Source organism: Lepidothrix coronata, unplaced genomic scaffold (assembly GCF_001604755.1).
Source record: "Lepidothrix coronata isolate B3197 unplaced genomic scaffold, Lepidothrix_coronata-1.0 Scaffold7, whole genome shotgun sequence".
In the NCBI taxonomy this organism is placed as follows: Eukaryota; Metazoa; Chordata; class Aves; order Passeriformes; family Pipridae; genus Lepidothrix; species Lepidothrix coronata.
This window is the reverse complement of record NW_016690187.1, coordinates 1,368,531-1,392,139: the sequence shown is the minus strand read 5'-3', so window position 1 is coordinate 1,392,139 and position 23,609 is coordinate 1,368,531. Positions and strand designations below refer to the sequence as shown.

General features: G+C 39.4%; 1 protein-coding gene across 1 annotated transcript in view; it reads left to right on the top strand.

Annotated features, from left to right (window-relative positions):
- Positions 1–409: 409 nt before the first annotated feature.
- Positions 410–23,609, top strand: part of HECW2 (HECT, C2 and WW domain containing E3 ubiquitin protein ligase 2) — a 163,944-nt gene continuing 140,744 nt past the window's right edge. Inside the window, exon 1 of the mRNA XM_017837422.1 lies at positions 410–443. The gene's annotated coding sequence lies outside the window, so the exon portion shown is untranslated. The remainder of the gene's footprint in view (positions 444–23,609) is intronic.

The window sequence follows — 23,609 nt, the reverse complement described above, 5'->3', positions numbered from 1 at the left end:
GCCGGCGGGGCGGCCGCGTCCCCAGCCTTGCGGGCGGCTTTGTTACCTCTGCCCGCCCCCGGCGCCGCCCAGGCCCGCGGGGCTGCGGCCTCGGGCCCGGCCCGGCCGCCCCCACAGTCCCCCCGACCCACGGCCCGTGCCCGCGGGGGCGATGCGGGGGCGGGCGCTGTTGGAGGCGCGGGGGGCGCGGCCCCGCCGCTGAGACGGCGCGGGGGCGGAGGGCGGCGCGGGCGCCCCTGCGCGGGAGGCGCTCGCCCCGCCGTGGGCGCGGAGGGGCCGCCGGCACCGGCACCGGCGGGAGCCGCAAGGACGGGGTGACTGCGGCCGCCGCCCGGCCCCGCACCGGCCCCGGCACCGGCACCGGCACCGGCACAGCCACAGCGCGGGAGCCGCCCTCGCCCGGGGCCGCCGCGGGCGCGGAGCCGCAGTGCGCGCTCGGCCAGGTGAGTGGGCCGGCAGGAGCCGCCCGCGGGGATGGGGGACGTGGCAGAGCCCGGGGGGGGGATGTCCCGGGACGGCTCATCCTGCGGGCACCGGGCCCGGCGGGGCCGGCGCGGGGCTCTCTGCGAGCGGCAGGTGCGGCCCCGGGCGCGGTGACCCGCGGCTCCGCTCCATCCCCGGCGCCCGCCCCGTCATGCGGGAGGCTCGGGCGCTGCGCTGCCGCGGAGACCCGCAGGGTTCCCCTTGGCTAAATTTAAATCGCTTTTGGGCCGTTTAATTATAACCGGTTTCCTGCCCGGAGAAGGCTTTCGGCACTTTGTGTGCCGCGCTTGTTTCCTCCACGCTTCCCCCCCCTCGCCGTTTCGTGTATTTATTTATTTATGCGTAAGGCTGTCCTCTACATTCTGTGTAGCACTGTCCGTGGTGGGGAAGAAAGATCACTGCAGATTTCAAGCGTGTTGTTTTCAAAACAGTGGGGCTTAATGTGTGTTTCTATTCCTGTGCGCACAAAATAATAGCACAATGACAGTGTGGGTTGAGGGAAAAATAGGTTTACATTCATATTCTCACCCTTCTGTGGATTGTTTGTTGATGTGGAGATCTCATTTTTTCTTAGTACATTTGGGTTTTTTCTTTTAACCTTTTCAGTGCATGGCGCTACAAACCAGGGTATTTAAGTAAAATAAAATTCCCTTTTGGCCTGTATGATGCCAAAATAAAAAGAGTATGGTATATGTAGATGGTAATAGTTACATAATTTATTCTCGCATATCTTGTTCCTGGATATGTATCAGGAGCATGGAGGGAATATTTATAACATCTTTCTTTTTTTTTTTTTCCCTTTTCTGGGATGCTGTGTGAAGGAATCTTTGCACTAGACTACATTGCATTGGAATGTTTGCAAGAGATTCAGCCCTGAATCACTTCTGTACCCAAAATCCCATCGGGGCCTTACCTTGCTTTGCTTTGTCAGTGTCAAGGGCTGCCTCCTCTGTGCTCAAAAACTTCTTTTCTAGATTTTTTTTTTTCTTCTGCCCCCAACGATTTATTACTTTTCTTTAAAAAGTAAGAAAATAAGTCAAAGCATTAGAATTATTTCAGTAGTAGTTATTCACAGCACTAAGGTACAGAAAGAAATCTATGTCATGGATGGATTAAAACCCCTCTTCCTATATGTAGGTGAGCTCTTTGCTCAGTTCTTGAACTTCTTTGGAAAAAACTTCCTTATAAGATGATAGTGTATGGTTGCAGCATCGGGGCCATAAGGCATGATTGTCATTATTAGCATATGTAAGGAACAAGCCTAATGGTGCCTTTCAATCAGCGCTGCTGTTCAGGCTCCAAATTTCAAAAAATGTGGTGGTTGCTTTCCTGTCAGCTGGAGCTACCCCAGTGGATGTTAGATGCCAGTCCACATGTGTGTGTCTGTCTTTCTGTCCTTACTTACATCACCTTAAACTGGGCTCTGAGCTCATGGGCTCCATGGAGCTCATATGGTTGACTGGAGACCGCTTTTAAAGTTATGCTTGGTAGTAGTTTAGCTTGACAGAATTGAAGTTGAAAAGCTTCCCTTCCATTCATCTGTCTTTATAAACAGCCTTCTGGTGATGCCAGTGCAGACTTGTGGTTTGTTAGTACTGTGGAATTGGTTTGTCTTGAAGCATTTGCCAGGCTCTGCAAGGACCCTCTGCCTTCCTTAAAGACCTTGCTATTTGTTTTTAGAGTCACTTTATCTAATGTGCATTTCTATTTGTTTTACACTTCCAGTGCTTTTTCAAACCTGGTAGAATTCACAGTGCTACATCTTTAAGAACCTTTGTGATAGTACAGTGGCTGCCAGCCAGGAACAATATACTGTTTTGTCAGATTTCCTGAGAAGAAATCGAATTAAGCAGGATGCTTAGGATATTGCATTTACTCCATTGGCTACTGAAACACCTGTTTGGGTAATGTTACTGAATCATTGAAAATGAGATATAACTATGTTAAAATTTAGTAGCGTGTTCAAAACCCCTTATTTGAGGCTGTATCCAACAGTGCTGCCTTTCATAGTATGGAATGCTCTTAGTAGCTGAACCTGATTTTGTTTGATCCTGCTGTCATCATGCATGGTATGGTCATAGCATTTGTCTTCCTATCATCTGTTGCTGATCTTTGGTTGTGTTTACAGAGGGGGAGAGGCTGGAGTGAAGTTACCAGTAGGAAGGGTATTAATTTCATTGCCCAGCAGATGGAACCGAATTGAACCTTTTATGTAGAAGTTCTCTAACCTAAAGGAGAGGTACCCTTGGAACCTTGTGAGCCTGTTTTGGTCCTTTGAAGCTAATTGGCGGTATATGAGGTGTTTCTCTAATCATATCTGGGCCCTTTTCAAGATGAGAATGAGAATATTTTTTTTTTATTTGAGTTTAGTATCTAAGAGAAGTTCCATGTCATTTTCGTTAAAATTGAAGTAAACTGCATGGTTTATATTGACAATGATACAGAGCCCCTGTGATGTTTTTCCCTGGCAGCTTGTTTGAAATCAGTTGGAATATCTGTGATATTGATGTAAAGGTTGAAAAATACCCGTTTCACTGGTAATAAGATAGAAAATGATGACAAAGCTTTGTGTAGCACGTATATGTGTTACAAGGGCATGTCTTCGTGGGGTGAGATGGCAAGTAGGATGTGATGCTGAAGTACTGTAGTACTTGTAGAAGAGCTTAAGTAAAGCTTTTTAATGTTTTTTCATGCTTTTTACAGAAACATAGACATCAGTGCTTGAAATCTGTGTATTTTCCTAAAGTTGGTCGCATACTTGGAGAAAGTAGCACAGTAGTTGCATGCTCTCTACTGAGTATTTCGATACAACTTTGGGGTAGTTGTGTTAAAAGACTGCAGTAAGATTGTGAATTCTCCTTGGAAGTGCAAGCCCTGGACTGTTGGAGGTGTAATCACTCATGTTACAAGTGTACATGTTTCAGTCATCCCTTCCAACACCTTGGAATCCTATTATTTGTTTTGATAATGTTGGTGTTGGGTTTCCAAGTTCTACTGACAGAATTTATGAATTTAGCCTTCGAAGCAATGGGCTAGTCACATCTCTCTCTGTTACCTGTGGAGAGCTGATCCTTCTTCTCATGATACCTGGTAGTACTGGGGAGAAAATGACAAGTGGCTGGGGCTAAATCGGGTTTGGATTTAGCCATTTGATTGTGCAACTATTTTGTGTTTTGTTGCATTTGCACAGTTTTGTGTTACAGCTGTATTTTTGTATGATTGGGCAGGACTAGTATGCTGATACCAGTTGCTTGATGAAGAATGATACTTGTATTTCCTAAGTCGTTTAGTAAATTTGCCCTGAAGTATCCAGTTTTGAAAAAAATATACAATAACTATGTTTGAAAGAAGATCTTTTCTTTGAAGTGTAGTTATCAAACTTTCTACACGGCACAATTGCAGCCTGTGCGTGCAAAGCAGTAATAATTGAAATGAATTTGGAATTCAAGTGTGAGTCCATCATTTTTTGACCAAAATACCCAGTTAGTACAGTCAAACCAAACATAATGGCTGAAATAGTGCAGTATTTGTCCTTTAGAACTAAGGAAGCACCCAAAAGTGGATGATTGATGGATCATGTGAGCTGTTTGCTTTTGCGGGGATTAAGGAGTCATTGTGACATAATTAGTACTTTGGGGTTTTTTTTCCTTGTATGAGCACAATGTTGAAAATAAAGACTAGGATGTTGAAATAAAAAATAACTCTACTGTTGAGCTAGTGTTTGTCGATGCTGCATTATGAGATCAGCAGACAAACTGGGGAGTTGTTCATACAGTGTTTTGGTTCAGATTTCTCGAAGTGTGTGCCTCCATTCATTCGTGAAGCTGTATATACACACATATAATTTGACTCGTGGACTTTTAGTCATAAACACTTTAATAACATTGTCAATATCCTTATATGCTGTGTATTGACCACTGGAGAAAGACATTAGGTAACAAAAATTAACATTTCTGTAAGAAGCCCACCTAAATATTGCATGAAAACCAGTCAAATGTGTTTTGTTAAGTGCTGTGGTGGCCGGTATCCATTGGCTAGGATCCACTTGAAAAATCAGATTAAAAGTTTTTGTGCTTGACAAATCCAATGTCATTAGTTTAATAATTCCCTGAAGGCTAGTGTTGTAATCAGATGAGCCCAAAGCATGCAACAGTAAATTTCATTTTCTTCCAGGAATGACCAGCAGCATCTTTAAAAAAGGAAAGCATTAACTGATCCTTGTCAGATAGAGTAGCCACAGTATGAACAAAGAGTTTTCCAGGAATAAATGTGACAGCTGAAACTGCATCACCTGATGATGAGTGGAGTGGATCAGCCACAGCCTGGTGGGAAGCAGTGAGGTCTGTAAGGATCCTGCTGAAAAAGGGCTCAAAAGTTACAATTCCCTGGGTGCCTCATATCAAGGGCATTGGATATTATAGATGCTGAGTACTGGCAAAATAGCAATTAAAAAAATTACAAAACCAGCAACTCCCTTTGGATCCTGATTGTCATAAAAGGCTTATGTCCATCTTGGAGTGATTCCTTAACTCTCTCAAGAGCATGTGAGCTTCCTAGTGCATTCTAGCTTCAAAAGGTGTACTTGTTGAACGGTGTGTTTTCTTTATTTAAGATGCATTTTAAAAAGGCTAATCTGCTTGGTTAATCTTGTTACTCTACTGCATGATTACTGATTTGAGTCTGTTCTGAGCTGGTAGTTTGATAAGAGATTTCTCGTACTAGAACTAAGAAGGAGTAGAGATCGTAAATGTATCATCTCTTTAAAATGCAGCTGCATAAAAACCATAATTTATACTTTTTGGGTCATTGCTCTCATAAAAATGTCTACATTGTCTCCATGAACATGAATACTGTTGTCAGGGAAATAACTTCCCAAATACTTGTATTGTGAAGGAAAATAGGAAAATTCCGAATGTAACTGTGATGTGCTCTCTGAGACTTGCAGACCTTGCTTTGGGATCAGTATGGCTGTAACTATATCTGAATGGGCTCAGAACCTGAACTGGAGCATTCTCACAGGGTTGTGGCACCGTTCAGGTGTTAATGGGCTCCTTGGCCTGCTTTGGGCCAGTGTCACAGCCCAAACGGGGCAGTGCTCAGGGAAAGCCATGGGATGGGGACTATCCCAAAATGGACTAGGGATGACAGCCCTGTTTTGTGGGAGAAGAACATTTAGCATGTGTGCTCTACTGCATGGCTTCAACATCCTTTTCCTGGCTTGTTCTGCATACAGGTGCAGATGTAGCCATAGAGATGCTGCTACACATTTCTGGATAAGAACAAGCTCCAACTGAATGCTGTTTGTCCAGAGAAAAACAAGAACCCACTGTCACTTATGAGAAAGCAACACTTATGGAAGTTTAGTGCACGTTGTTGTTTCATATTTGTGTGTCTGTATAAAAAAAAACCCAAACATTTGCACACACACTTTTTTTAGGTAACAACTACCTTCTTATGTTTTGAATAATGCCATTTGAATAATGCCATATCCAGACCTTCCCAAGATGCCATTAAGATCTTGTAAGCATATGTAGCAAAGTATCATAACTAGAATGAATATCAGAGTTCTTGGTTGTCTTGCATGGTGTTTTTGTCTCAAATGTTCACCAAATAATCTCTGAGTGTGTAGATATGACACCAGTTCTCTGGTTCATTTTCCAAAGGTGTTTTGACTTCCTTGGAAGGAAATAACTTTCAGCAAAATATAACTTTGACATAGCTCAACTTTTATAAACAAGTCCTATTAACCTGAGTAAGTGTGTGTTGTTAATTTGCTCTGAACCTGGATGATATGTCCTGTGTTGGGCTGTGAAGCGTGACAGGTTGATATTTTTCATTATGAAGCTACAGGTTAGTGTAGAGAGCCTCTGAAAACACTGTGGTGCTGCTATGCAGCAGCTATAGGTTGTCAGGCTCCTTAATGTTCCACAGAACTTTGATAATTCCCACTTCTTGCCTTAGTTTCAGTGTCACATATTTAGTTGTACGTATGGTTTTCGTTCCTGATACTACAGAATATAGGCTTTTTCATTCCTGAAAAGAGAGGTTTGTTTTTCCCCTCCTTAGGCATTCTGCGAAACATACTGATTGCAAATTATAGAAGGCTGCTTCTTGTAGAGTTGATGTATGGATATCTTTATTATAAATAGTTAAAGTCCAGTTGTCAATCTTGATGCTGTGAGGTGGGCTGATCGCTGGTTTAAAATGTTATCCTTATTTTTCTTGATTGAATTTGGTTGGGTGGTTTTTTGTTTGTTTAGTGTGTTGGGTGTTGTGTTTAATTTTGCCCTGTAGTTTTGAGACACTCATTTCCAGTGAAATGCTGTGACTTAAAAACTGACTCACTGTTTTGAAAGAAATCTTTACTTTTATATTAAGTTGTTTTGTTTCCTCTTAATTCTGATAATGATACTGACTGTGTGCAAAGGCATGGACTTAAGTGCTAAGGTAAGTTAATAGGTAAAAGGCTATTTTTACCTATATAGATACACTACAAAGAGGTCTGGTTTTGATTTGCATTGAGCTTAAGATACACTTGCCTCATCTTGATAGGGCAGATCACTGACTGGAACAATTAACTGCCAAGGCTTTAGGAACATGAAGTTGGGAGGTTTTTAAAGCTTGCTTACTCCAGCCTCTTTTAAAGCTTGCTTGTGCTTATCGGTTTGTAGAGGGTTTGAGGTTCTGTAGACAAAAGAAATATGTTCAACACCTCTTGGCATAAGCTTCATTAGTTGTCAGCTCTATGAAGACAGACCTTTATTAAGGAAAAAAAGCTAACAATTTTTGTTTCTTCTGTAGACACATTTATTTCTGTTACATTTCTTGTTTATGAGTGGGTGGGCTAAATAAAGTCAATATAAAGAGGACTGATGCATATATTTAATTTTTCTTTTAATGAAAGAACTGCCATGTGTTGACTTGAAAGAAGCTTTTGTTTTAATCTTACAGCTTTTTATTTTCTTACTCTAAGTTGGTCATTCTTACACTACTGCCTTTTTTTTTTTTAAATGATGTAGTCCATTTTGAATCTGTTCATAGAAGAAAATGTAAACCTCAGGTCTTGTGCACATTACACTGTCTCCTCCAAGGTTTGTGCTGCTGTTGTCAACACAGAGGTGCTTTACTTTCCAGTGCTTTGATAAAAATCCACCCAAACCAGTGGGAGACTGCTATGAGGGAACAAAACACAAGCATTGACAAACTCTCAAGTACTCAGTCTGGAAAAATAGAAATAATTTCTATTAAATCTTTCTTCTCTGTAATTGTAGAGGGGTTTTGGCACTAATACATGGACATTTCTGACAGATTAATGTGATTTTTAAATCAATGACATCCCTTTATTAATACCTAAGACAGTTTTGGCTATCTTAAAGATTTTGTTAACTGAAATATGCATTGATTACCCACGTGTGAAACGTCGTGTGTTGACTTAGTGTCTTAGCTGGTTATGTGTCATTTGGAAAACAAAAAGCAGGATTGAAAGCGTAAAAGATTTAGCTTTCTATGGAATAGGTTTTGTGACTTGTGGCTGTAAGCTGCAAGCAAGCCTTATCTGTCAAATAATTATTTTGATCTTAATTTGCAACCCTAACATAAGTTGATTAACGTTTACTCATGTGAGTAGCCCCATGAAAAATCAATATTGGAGTCATTCCTTGTTAGTACAGAACGGGTTGGGAAGTCTCCCTGTCCTGCAGTCTGACAGCCAGGACATACAGTGTCACAGCGGATTCTGATTCCCTGTCTTCTTGCTGTCCTGGGTAACTTGTCCTTTTGCTCCTTCTCTATCCAAAATATACTTTGAGCGTAAATCTCATTTGTTACCTCCTGGGAAACCAGTCGTGAAATCTTTTACTGTCACATTGATAAGCTAAGTCCAGTGTGGATTGTTGAAGGCTAGAGGTCGTGTCTTCTAAGGGAGGAGAAATTAAGGGAAGTTTTGCATTCTGGGGAGAAAAAATGAGTTCTGTGTTTAATGATTTGAATACGGGAAAGTGGTCTTGTATAATGCTATTATTATTTTTCTTATTGCTTTCAGACTTAGTGTAAGTTTACTCAAAAAGGAGATGCTTGTATGCCTGATTCCAGCTAATGTAGATGGGCATAATGCTTAATTGGGCTACTGTGATTTGCACTTCTTAGATCAGGCCAAGTACAGCTTAAATTGTTAAATGGATTAACAGAATGTAATCTGTTCCTGTTGGTGTATCTGATCAGTTTTCCTCCAGTCTGTGCAATGCACTTACAAACTAGTTTAACAATTTGGTGAAATGTAGTTTGCTACAGAAAACCAGCAGAAGTATGGCATGATACATTCCCATTTCCTTTATATGGGGAAAAAGGTTTTCTCCTATAAATATTCTACTTCAAGTTACTCACTGGATATCTGTTACTGCACATGCTCTGTGATTTTGTAAAACCTTAAATAGACTTGAGTGAAGACATTTTATCTCACTAAAATGCTATTGTAGGTAATCATAGTTTTGTAGGTCTTTACTTAAAAGTTCAGTTCTTGTTGTTGTTACTTACCTGAAATTAAAAATCATTCATGTGCAATCTCTTAGAGCATGAATATTCCAAGTGTTAGTTAGGTGCTATAGCCATGTTTTTATCTGCAGATGATATTTCACTTATCTGTAGTTTGTAATAAATGGCACATCTAGAAATCTGAGGTGAACATAATATCACCTATTTTACATTTAGCAGAAACTGAATTTTGAGTTCTGAACTGATTTAAGTTTTGATCCGTTGTTTGCTCATGGAAAGGTCCCAAGGAATAAAGAACTAAAAGTGTTTATAGCACGGTTCCTCTTGGACCATGCAGGAAAATATTTTGTATAGGCTTTTATAGTGGAAAGAATGAGTTGAGCTGTGAACTACCCCATAGGTGTGTGGATCTGGCACAATGCAGTTTGCAAAGCCCAGGATTAACGCTTGAGGAACTGGGGATAAAATGCTCTTGGTTGTAAGGATTCAGCTATGGAACAGTCTTCTAAATCAGATCAGGGAAATCTGAACTCCTCTAAGTGCTTCCAGACTTCTGAGAAAGCCCTTCCCTGACGAGTGATGTCTCAATGTGAAAAGCTTCCTCTTGCCACCCTTATCACAGAATGTTAAGGGGTTGGAATGGACCTTGAAGATCATCTAGTCCCAACTCCCAAATTATTGTCACTTTCAAAAGCATGTAGTAAAATAAACAGTGCTTTTGTTCCTTAAATGTGGCAACCTCCTTTGAATCTGTTAAGGAATTCACTACTGCTTTTGTTTTACAATTACTGTAGTGTTGATCTTGGTGGTGGCATAAACCCCAAACCCAGCATGCATCCTCCTGTTTGCTTTTGAAATTTAGCATGGGAAAGTAATGGATCCCCAAAACACAATTAAGCTTTCAAGCTTTATAAGTATCACACCTTCCTAGAAATAGTGTTTTATAAAGAGTTATGCTTGACTTACCATCCAGTTCTTGAGTGATAGTTCAAACACTATGGATCTGATTATTTTAAATTAAACTTGCTTATTGTAAGAGTCCAAGTGGTTTTACGTAATATTAGATTGTGAGATTCTTTTCCCCCTAATTATCATATGTGTGTGTTTAATGTGGCTTTTTAATTGCAAAACCACAGAACTTTAATCAATTTAACCACAGAACAGGAACAGTTAGTGTTTTAAGAATATATATTCTGAAATGTCACGTATCCATTATCTTTAAATTATTCTTTTGATTACTTTCTTTGAAGTTTTCCTATCTTATCATCCTGTATGTCCCAAAGTGATTTCCTTCCTTTGCCAATCTCTCTTTCTCTCTGTTTTGTCTTCAGGCATTTCTGCAATTATCTTGTCATTCTCATCCCTCCTCAGAACTCCAGTGATTTAGGATTTCTGCAGTTGTCTGCATGCATATTCTGGTGGCATTGGTCATCCTTTTCTTGTCTTTTTTTGGTGTAGTAAGGATGGGAGCCTGGAGAGTGAAGGAAAGTTTTGATTACCTTTGCATAGGGTAATGGAAAAAAATCTTCATTAAAAGGAAATACTCTATTTGTTGAGGGCAGCTCTGGAGATGCCACGTTGGCCAACCATAGGACTGTCAAAATGTGAACTGGAAGGAGGATTGTACTCATAAAATAGAGGATGTGATTAGAATTCAGCTCCATCTCCCTCCTTCCTGGTCTGTAGCAGGTGCCTTGGGTCACCTTTGTTTATCAGCTGCTGAACTCTGCCAGTGCTGTAACATTTTTTCTAAGACACTGTATCTGAGAGACTGAAAGTCCTTGATGTCAGATTTTCTCCCATGTGTCAGGAAAAGGTGGCACATATGAGTTTTTGCTTTCACCTCCAACAGCTCCTGTGCATCAACAATAAGAAGGAACACTTGAGATTTTTTTTCCTCTCTTCCTTAATGTAAGAGTGGGATGTTGCTTTCCAAAACAAGGCAAATGGAACAAGGAGTGTTTGGGTTCAATCTGCAAACTCATTTGCTGCAGGTATGCTTATGGGTTTTTTTTAATCAGTTGGAATGAGTTTTACTGTTTTTTTTTTTCCATAGAATTTGACCATAAAAGATCAAGTTTAGTACATAGAATTTTTTTTAGTGTCTTCAAAAAGTTATAAATATAGTGGTATGCCTACACACAGACTGCTAAATTTAGGTAAGATTTTTTTAGTAAAATCATGAAATTGTTAGAGCCATTTCTGAGCTGAGAACACATTTGTAAAATTTTAAAAATGCTTTCTGCATATGGTGATTTTAAGTATCAGTCTCAAGTGATCGGCGATGCTTTATTAGGTTTTGAAAAGTAATTTTATCAGAAGCCAGGAGCGTGAGTAATAAGCAAATGTAAGTGACTTATATGTACTTAGGCAGACATAAGCGTTGCAGAAGTAGAAGCAGCACTAACATGCAGCAACTGAGGCACCTGAATAATGAAAACCTTTTCCTGTTTCTTTTAGGACAGTGATATTTTAATTGCATCTGTCCTTGGAACTCTTTGGCATAGGCAATTATATTTGTTTGAATTACTGGGCAAAATAATTTGTCTGGCACTTTTGATGTCCAGAAACCTTTTGTATTCTCTTTTGCTTTTTTAGCTTTGAATATTATGATTAGCATCAGCACTTGGAAACTCTAAATAGGCTAACTTTTGCTGTCATAACTGATCCTACTGAAATGTGTTTGCGTCTGAAATTCTGCATTTTGATCCTTTTGGTTTTCCTATCTAATGGTCTTGTTGGAGTCAGTTGCTCACAGCAAAGAATTTAAAAAGCAGCTGTATAAAGATTTCCAGTCATTAACTTGTATCAGTGTTCTCTGTTCTTTTAGTCTGCCTGAATCCATATGTTGCACTTGAATTCTGGTTGTCTCTTCCAAGGCACAAAATTGTAGGCCGTGCTCTTGACTCGCTGTTTTACTTGATGGGAATTTAGCATTGGGTAATGCTTACAGGGCAGCAACTATTTTGCCTTGCAAATTAGCACACCAGGTACATAATTCATAACAAGAAGATCAGTTAGTAAAATTAGAATACCCTTTCTTTTGGAAATCTGAGGAGGCAAACAAGCAGTTTCATGGGAGATGAACCACTTCTGCAAAATCTAAGTCACTAGTCACAGTTTCATTGTAAGTACTCGGTATAGCTTGGTGCTTAGCACTGTGTTGCTCTACAGTTATACTTGGTTGCCAAATAGCAGGTAGTTTTCACTGGGAAATAGAAAAGCAGAAGGAATGGTAAGAAGAAAATTTTGAAAGTGTCCTTCAGCAAAATGGATTGGATAAAGAATAGCACAGGCTTATCGTAAAGGGTAGCAATTTAAGGAAGATTAAGTTTGTTGTGAGTCATAACGAATTTGTATGTTTTCATTTGTTTTCATTAGGATCTTGGAGTGTAAGCTAACTTATTGTTTAACTTCTTAGGAAGTGGCAACTGCAATTATTTTTCTAAGTGGATGGAAGGTTTGTCAACTTCTGTGGTTCAGAAAGAGCCCCTGAGATAAATATCCTGAAACTCTTAAAGTCAAAACATTAAAGGGTACAGGAAATATTATGTAATATTTTGTAATTATTGTATCTCCAGTTGCATGACTGTTATTGTGTTTTTTGTGCAGTTTTGTGGGGATAATTCAATACCCTGATGTTTTGGAAAAAATTCAAGGAAGAATGAGTAACAGTTCACATGTAGTAGATACCCATGACGTTTTTCCTGTTAGCACCCAGCAGCCCCTGTGATTAGGGTCTACAGGAATGTGTTAAACTTTTCCTAATGGCTGTGTTCAAGGCCAGGCCTTATTGCAAAAGTGAAAGAAAGAACTGGAGGAAAGGAAGAGGCAGAATTTGACTGGAAGTCAGTGTAACTGTTGGTTCCCCAAAGCTACCCTTAAAAACAGAAAAGCAAATTGACTGCTGTTGTGGTAAAAAACCTTTTATTCTGTCTATGCTCTGTTTTCAGTGTGGAGGTGAAATGATACTTGCTTTGGAAAAACTGTTTTATGTCAGTGCTTTCATGCAGTAATTCTGTGTAAGAGAAGACTTTCCTGATAGAGCAAAGCTTTGGGTAACTTAATCACCTTTCAGCCCATTGGCAAGTTGGTGGTGCTACTCTGGCTGCTATTCCAGAAAACTGTGACTCATCATGACCTTATAGGAGGGTTAAGATATAGGTAGACCTGTGCTATGCTGAGTTTTAGTTAAACTAAGATGTACATTTGTTTTTTTCCACAATGTTTTCTAGACAATTAAATACACTCAGTTGTGATTCAATAACAAATGTTGTACTTTTTTTGACCGAAATGCCAAGCTTGTTAAAATGGTTCTGGATTCTTTAAGAGAGGTCTTTAGAATACCTTATATAACTTACTGTGATTTTTTTATGAGGTGTTTCAGAATAAGGAAAATAAATGTGTGAGGAAAAACTGGGAAGAGGGGGAAGGAATTGTTTAACTGGCTGAGAGCAGAAAATAAGCAGCTACTATCCTTGGAAGGAAAAATAAGTAAGGATAAGAAAGAATGTTGGAATTCATGTAGAATGTGACTATAACAGGCATATTTTTGTGTTGCTTCCATAGTGTGCACAGGATAAACCATGTTTATTTTTGAAAAAATAGTTTCTTGTTTTAACTTTTCAGGATTGTCTGCTGCAGAGCCCAGGCTAAAGTAATATCATTGGCTCCAGGTCAGGATGGCTGTGGTTGTCTTTTTTTTTTTTTTAGGGAACACGGTGAGTGTGTAAGAACACTTTGTAATCATAAGAACTTGTGGTGACGTTGTAGCTGTACTCATGTTTACATGTTTGCATGTGAGTAGTTGTTTAGTGAAATGTGTATGTGAAATTAGGTGTGTAGGTAGCTCACTATCAGAGATGTGTTTGTAGTTATTGTATTTATAAAGAATTTATGTTAATAGTACTTTTCAGAACAAGAAATTGTACAGGGGAATTTATGTAAAAATTTTTCTTTAAGAAGGGAAAAAGAAATGGTTTAATAAACACCACAAGCATTCAGACTCTGGCTCTGATGTACTTTTCAGGAAAGAACTGGTATTAATTCAAGTACATATGTAGTTGAACTTTGGTTCATAAAATGAAAGCAGTCTTAAACGGTTTTAAAATATATTTCTGTTAAAATTGATCTTTGGGCATGTGAAAGGAACTGCAAATCAAAAGTTTAATTTCAGGTCAGACACTGAGAAGGTATTGCAAACTTAATTTTGAACTCTGTCTCTCAGACTTTTTTCCTCATTTTCATGTGGACCTTGCAGGCAGAGGCTTAGTGCAGGTCTGGGGTTCTGCGTAATATTTTTTATTAGAAAATGTTTCATGTAGTTTATCATCCTTTGAAAGGTACCTACTTCTGTGGGTCTAAAAATTAGGGATGTTATGGCAAACTCTGGCCTGAAGGAAAGAAGGTATTGTCCTTGTCCTGAAAAAAGTTGCCAAAGAATTATGGGCCAAATTTGAACACTGAGCAATAAATCTGTGTTTTATAGTGGAATGCATTTAAGACCTGTTTTGAAGGTGAAATCCCAAATCATCCAAGCATTGTAGCATACTTTTCAGTCCAGTTTGGCAGAATGCTGAAGTGCCTACTTAATTTCCATAGATGCTTAATCAGATCTGCAGTTGCAGATGTTGGAGAAATTTAAGTCAGACTCCTTCCTCTTTTCCAAATCAGCTAGCATCCCTAGATTATCTTTTAAAAGCAGGTTCTTATAAGGATTTCTCCCCCCCTAGAGAAAAGGTTTTAAATAATAAAACAAACAGATGGAGAATTTCCTATTGATATGGAAAAAATATGAGTATGGATGAAATGAATATTAGAGCTTCCCATCTTGGAAATTACTTTTGAAAACAAATGCAGATAAGTTTGTGTGTTATTACTCAGAATATTCTTCTGTTATTTTCTTGTTGATTGCTGTAGAAGCCTATATATTAAAATGCTAATATTTTGTCCAAATTAACATGACATGCAATTTTTGGTAGAATCATGCTTATGTGAAATGGAGATGAATGTTCTTTTTTGTGATTTTTGTAGTATTTGGGGTTTAATGGGATTCCTGGGGCTTTAGCTTGATCTTGTGCAAGTCAGTAAATCAGTGTCAGTTTGGTTTCAGGCAGGTACAACCTTGACCACAGTATTGGTGAACTGAACAGTTTTGTGGTTAGAAACCAGATGGAACAGCGTGGTCAGTAAAGCTCAGGGCCTGGCTGTTAGGCTCAGACAATCCATGGAACAGAAAAAACCCAAAATAATCCTTTATTCCAACTCCCAACTCCCTGGCCAAAACACATGCTAAAATTCAAGCAAAAGATTTAACAGTGTAACTGGATGAAATAATCTGTTCCTACACCAGATCTGTGTTTAAAGTGTTCTGCAGGTCGTCTGGGAACTTTTATCTAAAGAACATGGTTTGGGTATTAAAGTACCACCTTCTCCCTGTGGCTCATGGACATCAAGTTAAGAAATACATTTGTAGATCAAGAGATGGAGACCCCAGAAATAAATGCTTTTCACTTCACAACCTGTATTTAAATTCTTCCAGAGATAAATTAAAGCCTTCACTTTATAAACACATCATGTGACAAAGATTCACCCTCTGTCTTCCCCAGTAAACCGTTCCAAGGTTCTGCTGCAGTCACTGCTAGGAAATTGCAGACCGTTTCAAGGTTGAATTGATCTAGCTCTAATTGTTAGCTGCTGGATCCTATTGCATTACTATCAGCAAGTTTGGAAAGGTCTTGCCACCAGATCTCCTTCTCAGAGGATAAGTGCTTATTTCTGGTAATCAAATGACCTCTTCGTTTAGCTGACATGGACAAGGCTCGCTAAGAAAAAGTGGATGGGAGAGGAAAATAAATGGCAGATGAGGGTAAGAGTGTAGGATGTAAAGGAAATAAGATGACATTTATGAACCGTCTCCCACTTCAGAGACAGAAACATTGAGAAAATATAAGTAGACCTTTAGGTCCTTTCCCAGGCCCTTAAAGTCCTTCACAGCATGTGAAACAGTGCCTGGTATAGATGGTGGTGCCAGTGTGGATCTTGGCCAAGCACTGCATTGCAATTTTCAATGACTGCCTTTAAAGCAATGACCATTAAACAGGAAGGTGTTAGGATAAACTTCCAGCTTGGTTGAGGTGCTGGGAATGATGCTTCTCAGAATTAGTATTTAGGATATTAATCCACATGTTTCCTTAAGAAAAACAGAAGAAATATCGGGTATATAAAAATGTTTAAAACACTTTTCCCCCTCCAACATTATTGACTTCCCATATACATCTGTATCCAGTGTTGATTTAAGACCTAATTTTGGGAACACTTACTTTTGTGCAAATTTCCATTACATGCAATATGGATGCAAAGTCTGCTTGCACAAAAAGAGATGCAGTGTGTTGTAATCCTCTGAATTTAAGGACTTGTAAGGTAGCAGAGGAAGGGCTAAGAATAGCTCTAGAAAACTGGTGATTGAAGATTGCTACTACCAGAACCATTCATCCAGCCTGCAGCCCACTCTCTTTGTGCTCTGCAGCTGTGCCAGAAAACATGCTGGATGAATGATATGGGCAGTTGTGGCCTGTTCCCTATTTTTTGGCTCAATTTCAGAGCAAATCAGGAGGTGTGCATGTGCATATGATCTCTGGCAAAATATCCTTTTCAGAAGTGTTGGAGGGTAGGGCATGTAACTCAGTAATTGTGTATGTACAGACTTCGCTGCACGTAAAGAAGTTCAAAGAGAAGAAACTGAGGATTTGATCTGCCTTTGAAACTGGAAGTATCTCAGGTGTTTTGCCTGGTCAGGAAGACTGGATGTACTGTATTCTCCTCCTGAGTACAGATCAAAACTTTTTCTAGTTTTGTTGGATGAGGTAATACGTATCTTCTGGGGAGGTGAAATGCAGTACTTGATGGATGCATCCTCCATCCTGTGTCACTTGGGAGGCAGGATAGTTATATTGAATTCTGTCCTCAAAAGGTAATTCTGTGGTAGTTGTTGCATCTTTCGGGATCGTGATCGTGCACGGACTTTGTACATTTTCAGGTGTCATATACTGCTTTCATCTGTTTTCCTTGTCTTTCCTTCTACTAGCTTTCCTTTTGTGTCCTTTTAGCTTTTTCCAGCAATTATTAGCTCTGATCCTATTGGCGTAACATTTTTTTCATTTGAAAAAACTGCAACTCGGCTGAAGATAGCTGGAAGCAAGCCAGGAAAGGCTGAAGAATGACTGGAAACAAAATCTGCCCAAGTTTCCTCATTTGGAAATGAAATGCCTGACTTGGATCTCATCAGTTCGAATTTTTCTTTTTTTTTTTTCCTTTTGAATGGAAGCTGGATTTTGACTGTAAGGTGATATTGGTGGTGATGTGCACGTAACCACAAACCCCTCAGATACTGTTTTTCCTTGGCCTGTGTGATTAATGACACAGCAGTTGATGCCGTTTCCTTTAGAATCGTGGAGTTAGTTGGAAAATGTTGGAAAAAACCTCTAAGATCATTAAGTCCAACCATTAACCTAGCACTGTGAAGCCTACCATTAAACCATGTCCCTATGCATCAGATCTACACATCTTTCAAATACCTTCAGGTATGGTGACTCAAGCATTTCTCTAGGAAAAGGGTTTCAATGTCTGACAACTGTTTTGGTGAAGAAATTTTTCTTAATATCCAATCTAAACCTACCCTGGGGCAGTTTGAGACCATTTCCTCTTGACCTATTGCTTGTTACTTGGGAGAAGTGACTGACCCCCATCACGCTTCAGCCTCCTTTCAGGTAGTTATAGAGAGGGATAAGGTCTCCCCTGAGCCTCCTTTTCTCCAGGATAAATACCCCCAGCTCCCTCAGCTGCTTCTCATTAGACTTGTGCTCCAGCCCCTTCCTCAGCTACTTTGCCCTTCTCTGGACTCTTTCTGGCCTCTCAGTGTCTTTCTTGTAGTGAGTGGCCCAAAACTGAACACAGGATTTGAGGTGTGGCCTCATCAATGCTGAGTGTTTAAAGTAATTTATGCTGTCTTCACTGCTGTCACATAAGGTTTCTCGTGCTCATGCTGTGTCACCCTAAGAAAACAAAAATTGCTCAACACTGAAGGGAAGAAAAGGTCTTTCAATTTTTTTTTCTGCGTGATTTTGTTGTGTAAATAGTACAGCAGTGCAGCACTGCTGAAGTTAGGAGTTACTTGCTAATTAGTTAAATATGCCCCAAGCTCATTTTAGTTCAAGCCCCCAAGTATGCATATGTTTGGTGTGTTGGGAAGACAGGCTGTGGAAGTGCCAAGCTTCTCCCTTGCTCCAAGACACACTGCATCACAGGGTGAAGGCAAGCTGTCTCATGGGTATATTTGCCTCAGAGACAGTAGTGGAGCACTACAAGAAAACACTGTTAATAGCATGAACTTTGTATTTTATACCGATGTTTATATACACTGTGCAAAATAAGAGGCTCCATGTTTTTAGGAAATCCCAGAGGTATTAGCAAATTTGATGTACGTGTAGCTCAAGGAAGCTTTTTTAACCAAAAGCTGTGGGTTTTCTTGAATGGGAATCGTGTTCAGTGTTTCTAAGTCTTGTAGACTTCCTATTTTTTTTACTTTTATGTCAGTAGGGAAAATGGACATGCTTCAAAGTACTGGAGCAGCTGAATCAGCTCAGAGAAAGTCACCTTTGTCTCTTACTGCTTTGTCTTCAGTGAAATGCAAACTGGCTTTCAGATTGATGATAATACTGTAGATACATTGCAAATAGGATATATATAATAAAGACTATGAATATGGATCATTAAATAAACTTAAAGCTTTTGTCTAGAAGGAATTCTGAACCAAACTTTATGTAAGCAATACAGGGAAATGCAGGTGAATGTGAGCTTTAACTCATAGTTACATTCAACTAAGCTTAAGAATTGAGTGATTTTAAAGGTTAAGTGAAATATGTATAGCTTTAGAGAGTAATGAGCTATTTAAACAATGCAACAAAGTTTCCTTTACTTTCTTCTGGCCTTACTCCTAGTTTGTCAGGTTTCATTTTTTTGTTCTGACAAATTCAGAACCAGTGTCTAAGGTTTAAAAGAAGTTTTGGATAATTCATTAGTTCGATAAAAATGTGCTGCAGGATTTGGCAATTGACTTTATTTTTTCTTGAAATTACAATGTTGGGAGATAACAGACTAATGGATATATTCAATATCATTGTAAAGATAAACTAAAACCATGATGAGCTTTGAACTTTTGTGTAAAAAAATACTCCTGCATGAAGTGAGGGAAGGTGACCCATACCTTTTAAAATTCCCACTAAAACTGGTTTTGCTGCACAGTTGGTCCCAATGGAGGATTCTGAATCTGGGATTATTGATTATTGGCATAGTCTAACTAAATACTGGGATATTTTTGGACCTGAAAACTGAAGGCAAGACCTGTGTGGTTTTTTGTTTGGTTTTGGTTTTGGTTTCTTTTTCCCCCAGGTGAGGAATCCTGTTTAACTCTATGCTCCTGATTGTAGTCCGTAGTAAATTCATGAGAGTTTCACAGTAACAAGACCAGATAGTGAATTAATCAAAGATGTTCTTGTATTGAGTTTGGCTTTTGCAGCTGCCAGTGGTGTGGCTTCTAATCCATCAGAAAAGATGAATTCTGCTTCTTTTTCACTGGGACACCAGATAATTGTTTCTGTCAGGATGTCTCCACTTTGTGTGCTTCCTTTCATTGAATGAAAGCTTCTGTTAACCCTCGCTGCATGTTATGTTAATTTTTATTTGATATTGGGTTTTGATTTTGTAGGTGTCTGAAATTCTGTGGCATTGCTCTGATTTATCAGCTTTTTACATTGCATTTGTTGAGGCTAATAGATAATGGTAGCTTTACAATTACCTCTTCAGATCCTATGCAACATAGAATGAATTACAGCTTGACCTAGAACAGAACCCTTTGTTCTGAGGAAAGGACTTAAAATCATAGAATCATAGAATGTTTGGATTGGAAGGGACCATAAGGATTATCTGCTTCCAACCCTGTTGCCAAGAGCAGGAACACTTTGCATTAGACCAAGTTGCTCAGAGCTGCATCCTACCTGGCCTTGAATATATCCAGGGGTGGGGAGTCCACAAACTCCCTGTTCCAGTGTTTCACCACCCTCACAGGAAGGAATTTCTTCCTAGTATCTAATCTAAATCTATCCTTCTTCATTTAATGCCATTCCTCTTGTCTGGTCACTACACACCCCTGTGAAAAGTCCCTCTCCTGCTCTCTTGTGGGCTGCCTTTAAGTACTGGAAGGTCTCCCTGGAGTCTTCTCTTCTCCAGACTGAACAGCCCCAACTCTCTCAGCCTGTCTTCATACTTGTTTGTGGAGCTGAGAATACTCTGTATGAATCTCAATATTCTGGCTGACTGTTGTCTGCAATTTTCAACTTTCTTTCCAGTCCGAATTTTAGCTTTAATGATATACATCGTAATTTGGGTACCCACTGCTCGCTGGCCAACCTCCTTTCCCTTCTATAAGTGGATGTGTCCTGTATCATTTCCAGTTAAAGTTTTGTTCTCTCTTCCAAGCAGTGAAATTTCAAGTCCAAACTTTCTGTTCTGGAAGTCTGTGCATGCTTTTATTCCTTCACTGCTGGTGTAAACCCTTCACTGTGCTGCCCCATTGCAGTTTGTGGGACACCCTTGCCACGTCCATAAATAATTCCAGTTTCATTGTTTGCTAGTGTAAGAGGTATTTCTTTTGTGGACTACTGTTTGTATAATGCTTATAGTAGCATGCACACTTCTGGGTGAAAGACTGTATTCCCCTGCAATACTGGATAAGCTTCTAAGAGTGATTATTAATCCTTATACAAAGAAGAAGCTGAAGAATTAAAAATTTTAAAATGTGTGCCTGTCTCCTTCTTGGGAATCAGTTTCATCCTGCCTAACTGTGAGAATTAACTCCTTGAGTCCTTCCTAATGGATTGTGCTGTGATTCTATTAAGGATGCAGAAAAATAAGCTTTCCACAAATAAAATTTAGAAAAGGCAACAGAAGCTGGTTTATACAACATGTGTGACAAGCCTAGCACTTCTTGTCTTCAGGGTGGCTTTATTTGTGACTCTTCACACCTCCTCTTTTATGTAAAAGTGGGCTGCACAACTGGCATTCAGTATTGCATGGCTGATGTATTAAATAAGGAAACAGTATTTCAGGCTCTCGTGTGTAATATTGTTTTGTTAAAGGGAGAAGGGAGAAGAAAATAAGAGGATAGGTCCTCAGTCTGGAGAAATAGAAGGATAGAAGGCAGCAGGGAGAAAGAGCATATGAATGGATTCTACAAGTCATAACTTCTAAGGTTTTTATAAAAATAAACATATTTTCTCAGCTTCTAAGATGCTCTTGGCCTTTTGTAAACTTTACTGAACACTAGGGAGCTGCTAAGCAGTTCAAGGCTTAAAGAGACTTCCTACAGTGGTAGAGTTTCCACAGTGGTAAGAATGCAAAGTTGGCCTTTTTATCTGCATTTTTAGCTGAACACTGTCAGCTGAGAGCAGGATATTTCAGTCATACATAGTGCTCTGCTCTGGCAGACCTGCAGAGAAAAGATGTCAAGTTCTATCTTGGATCAATAGAACTAAGTTCCCACTGACTTGTTGAGAGCCCAGTGCTTTCTGAAGTGCAGGCTCTAGCAAGGTGGACATTGTTTTGAGATTTTGCTGTGCTGTTGCCCTGCCAGCTGCTTCTCTTTTTGGTATACATTTTCTCTCTTTAATTCTCTTTTGTTTACATTCTTTAGGGCAGGAATTGTTTTTCACAGTGTCTGGATTGAGCACTTTGCTTGATCCCTGCTTGGGGTTGTTGCTAAGTATCTTAACACGTGAATACTCTCTGGGCAAGGGGGTATTTTTTTTTCCCCAAGTCCATTAAAGTTGAATAGACCAATGTAAATTACAGGAGGAAATCCAAGTAGGAAGGTTCTCAAAGGATCCTTATGTATGTTTCCAATCAATAATGATTTTGTTTGATAGAGATTTCTTTGTAGTACAGACAGTCTCTTCCCAAGGATACAAAACATCTGGGGCATCCAGGTTTTCACTTCTACCTGTTAGACAAGATGGTTGGACTTTTTTAAATTTAAAAATTCTTATTATATTTTTTTCTTAGAGTTGACATCCACGGCCCAAACTGCTGCCATCATACCTCTGTCACTATAAGGAATGTCAAAGTAAGGAATCTTGCTTGTGTGCAACCCCACAGTTCTGTGATGTTTGTGCTACTTGCAGAATATCTGTAGGATAGCAGATCCTCCAAGGGAAGTGGTCATAGCACCGAGCCTGTCCGAGTTCAAGAAGTGTTTGGACAGTGCTCTCAGGCACATGGTGTGATTCTGGAGACTGTCATGTGCAGGGCCAGGAGTTGAACTCAATGATCCTCATGGCTCCCTTTCAACTCAGCATATTCTATGATTCTGTGAAATTTTGGGATAGCTTTTGACATCAGAATAGAAATTAAAACTTGAGGGTTGGATTCTTTCCTATATTTTTTAACATGGCTACAGCAAATGAAGCTTGAGACACACAAAGAGCAAAGTCCACCATCACAGTTCCATGTAAACAAGAAAGTTTCCCTTTGCAAACATGGAAAAATAAAGAGATTATCCCATAAAAGAACCCCCACTCTGCACATCTGAAAGACTGATAAATTTAACCCGTGCTGAAGAAGTCTAATCCACTTGTGTAGCATGTGTGTACCATCTACATTTTTTTCCCCTTCTAGTCAACACAGTTTAGGATTTCACAAGTGAGGTTTCCACGTCAGTGGTTTGAGTGTGCAGGTATATTGTGGAAAGAATGTCAGTGAAGAGCAGGGGTCATTTCTCAAACAAAACCTGACAGCTTCTTTGTGACCCCCATTGTTTGTGGGCTTCATGCTGAGCAGCTCTAGTTATGAACTCTGATGTGCAGTAAACCAGTGCAGTAGTGCCCAGGCACTAGAAAACAGGCCATTCTCACAGAGGTAAAAGGTAAAGTACCAGGTCCTTATTATGTAGTAACTGGCATAGCTTCTTGGAAAAATCAGTGAAGCCAACCGTGGTTTATGCCAGCCTGAATATCCTTAGAATGTGGTTAAGAAGTGTACTTACAAAATATTTATATAAAAATACTTTTCAAGGTGAATGGGAAGTTACTGTGTATTATCTATACTTAATCTAGTTAGTTCACTCTTAAAGATTCCAGTTTTCTCCATTGATAGTTCATTAGTAATTGTGAATGTCACTCAAGTAACACCTTTTAATTTGCTTTCAGGGTATATATGCTTTGGTTTTGGATGTAAAGGGCTTGTCTAAATCCAGATTTTACAATATTATGCATCTAATTTTAAATTATGAATCTTATTGGATTGTTATTGAGATGTTGGTGAGTGTAATATTTTGTCTTTATAGGTTTGGGTTTTTAATATATGAAGGGAAACAAAAATCTGATAATCATAGTATCATAGTAGTATTATTTTGTGTTGTTAGACGGCTTACTAAAGTACCAGTAGTAGAAACACAAGGAGAAAATATTACAGAAAATGTAGGGGAAGATGAACTATACATTGTGGCATATTAAATAAAATAATACTATGTAAAGCAAAGGATTGTTACTATATTGCAGTGGTATTAGCCTGTACTGTTGTTACCA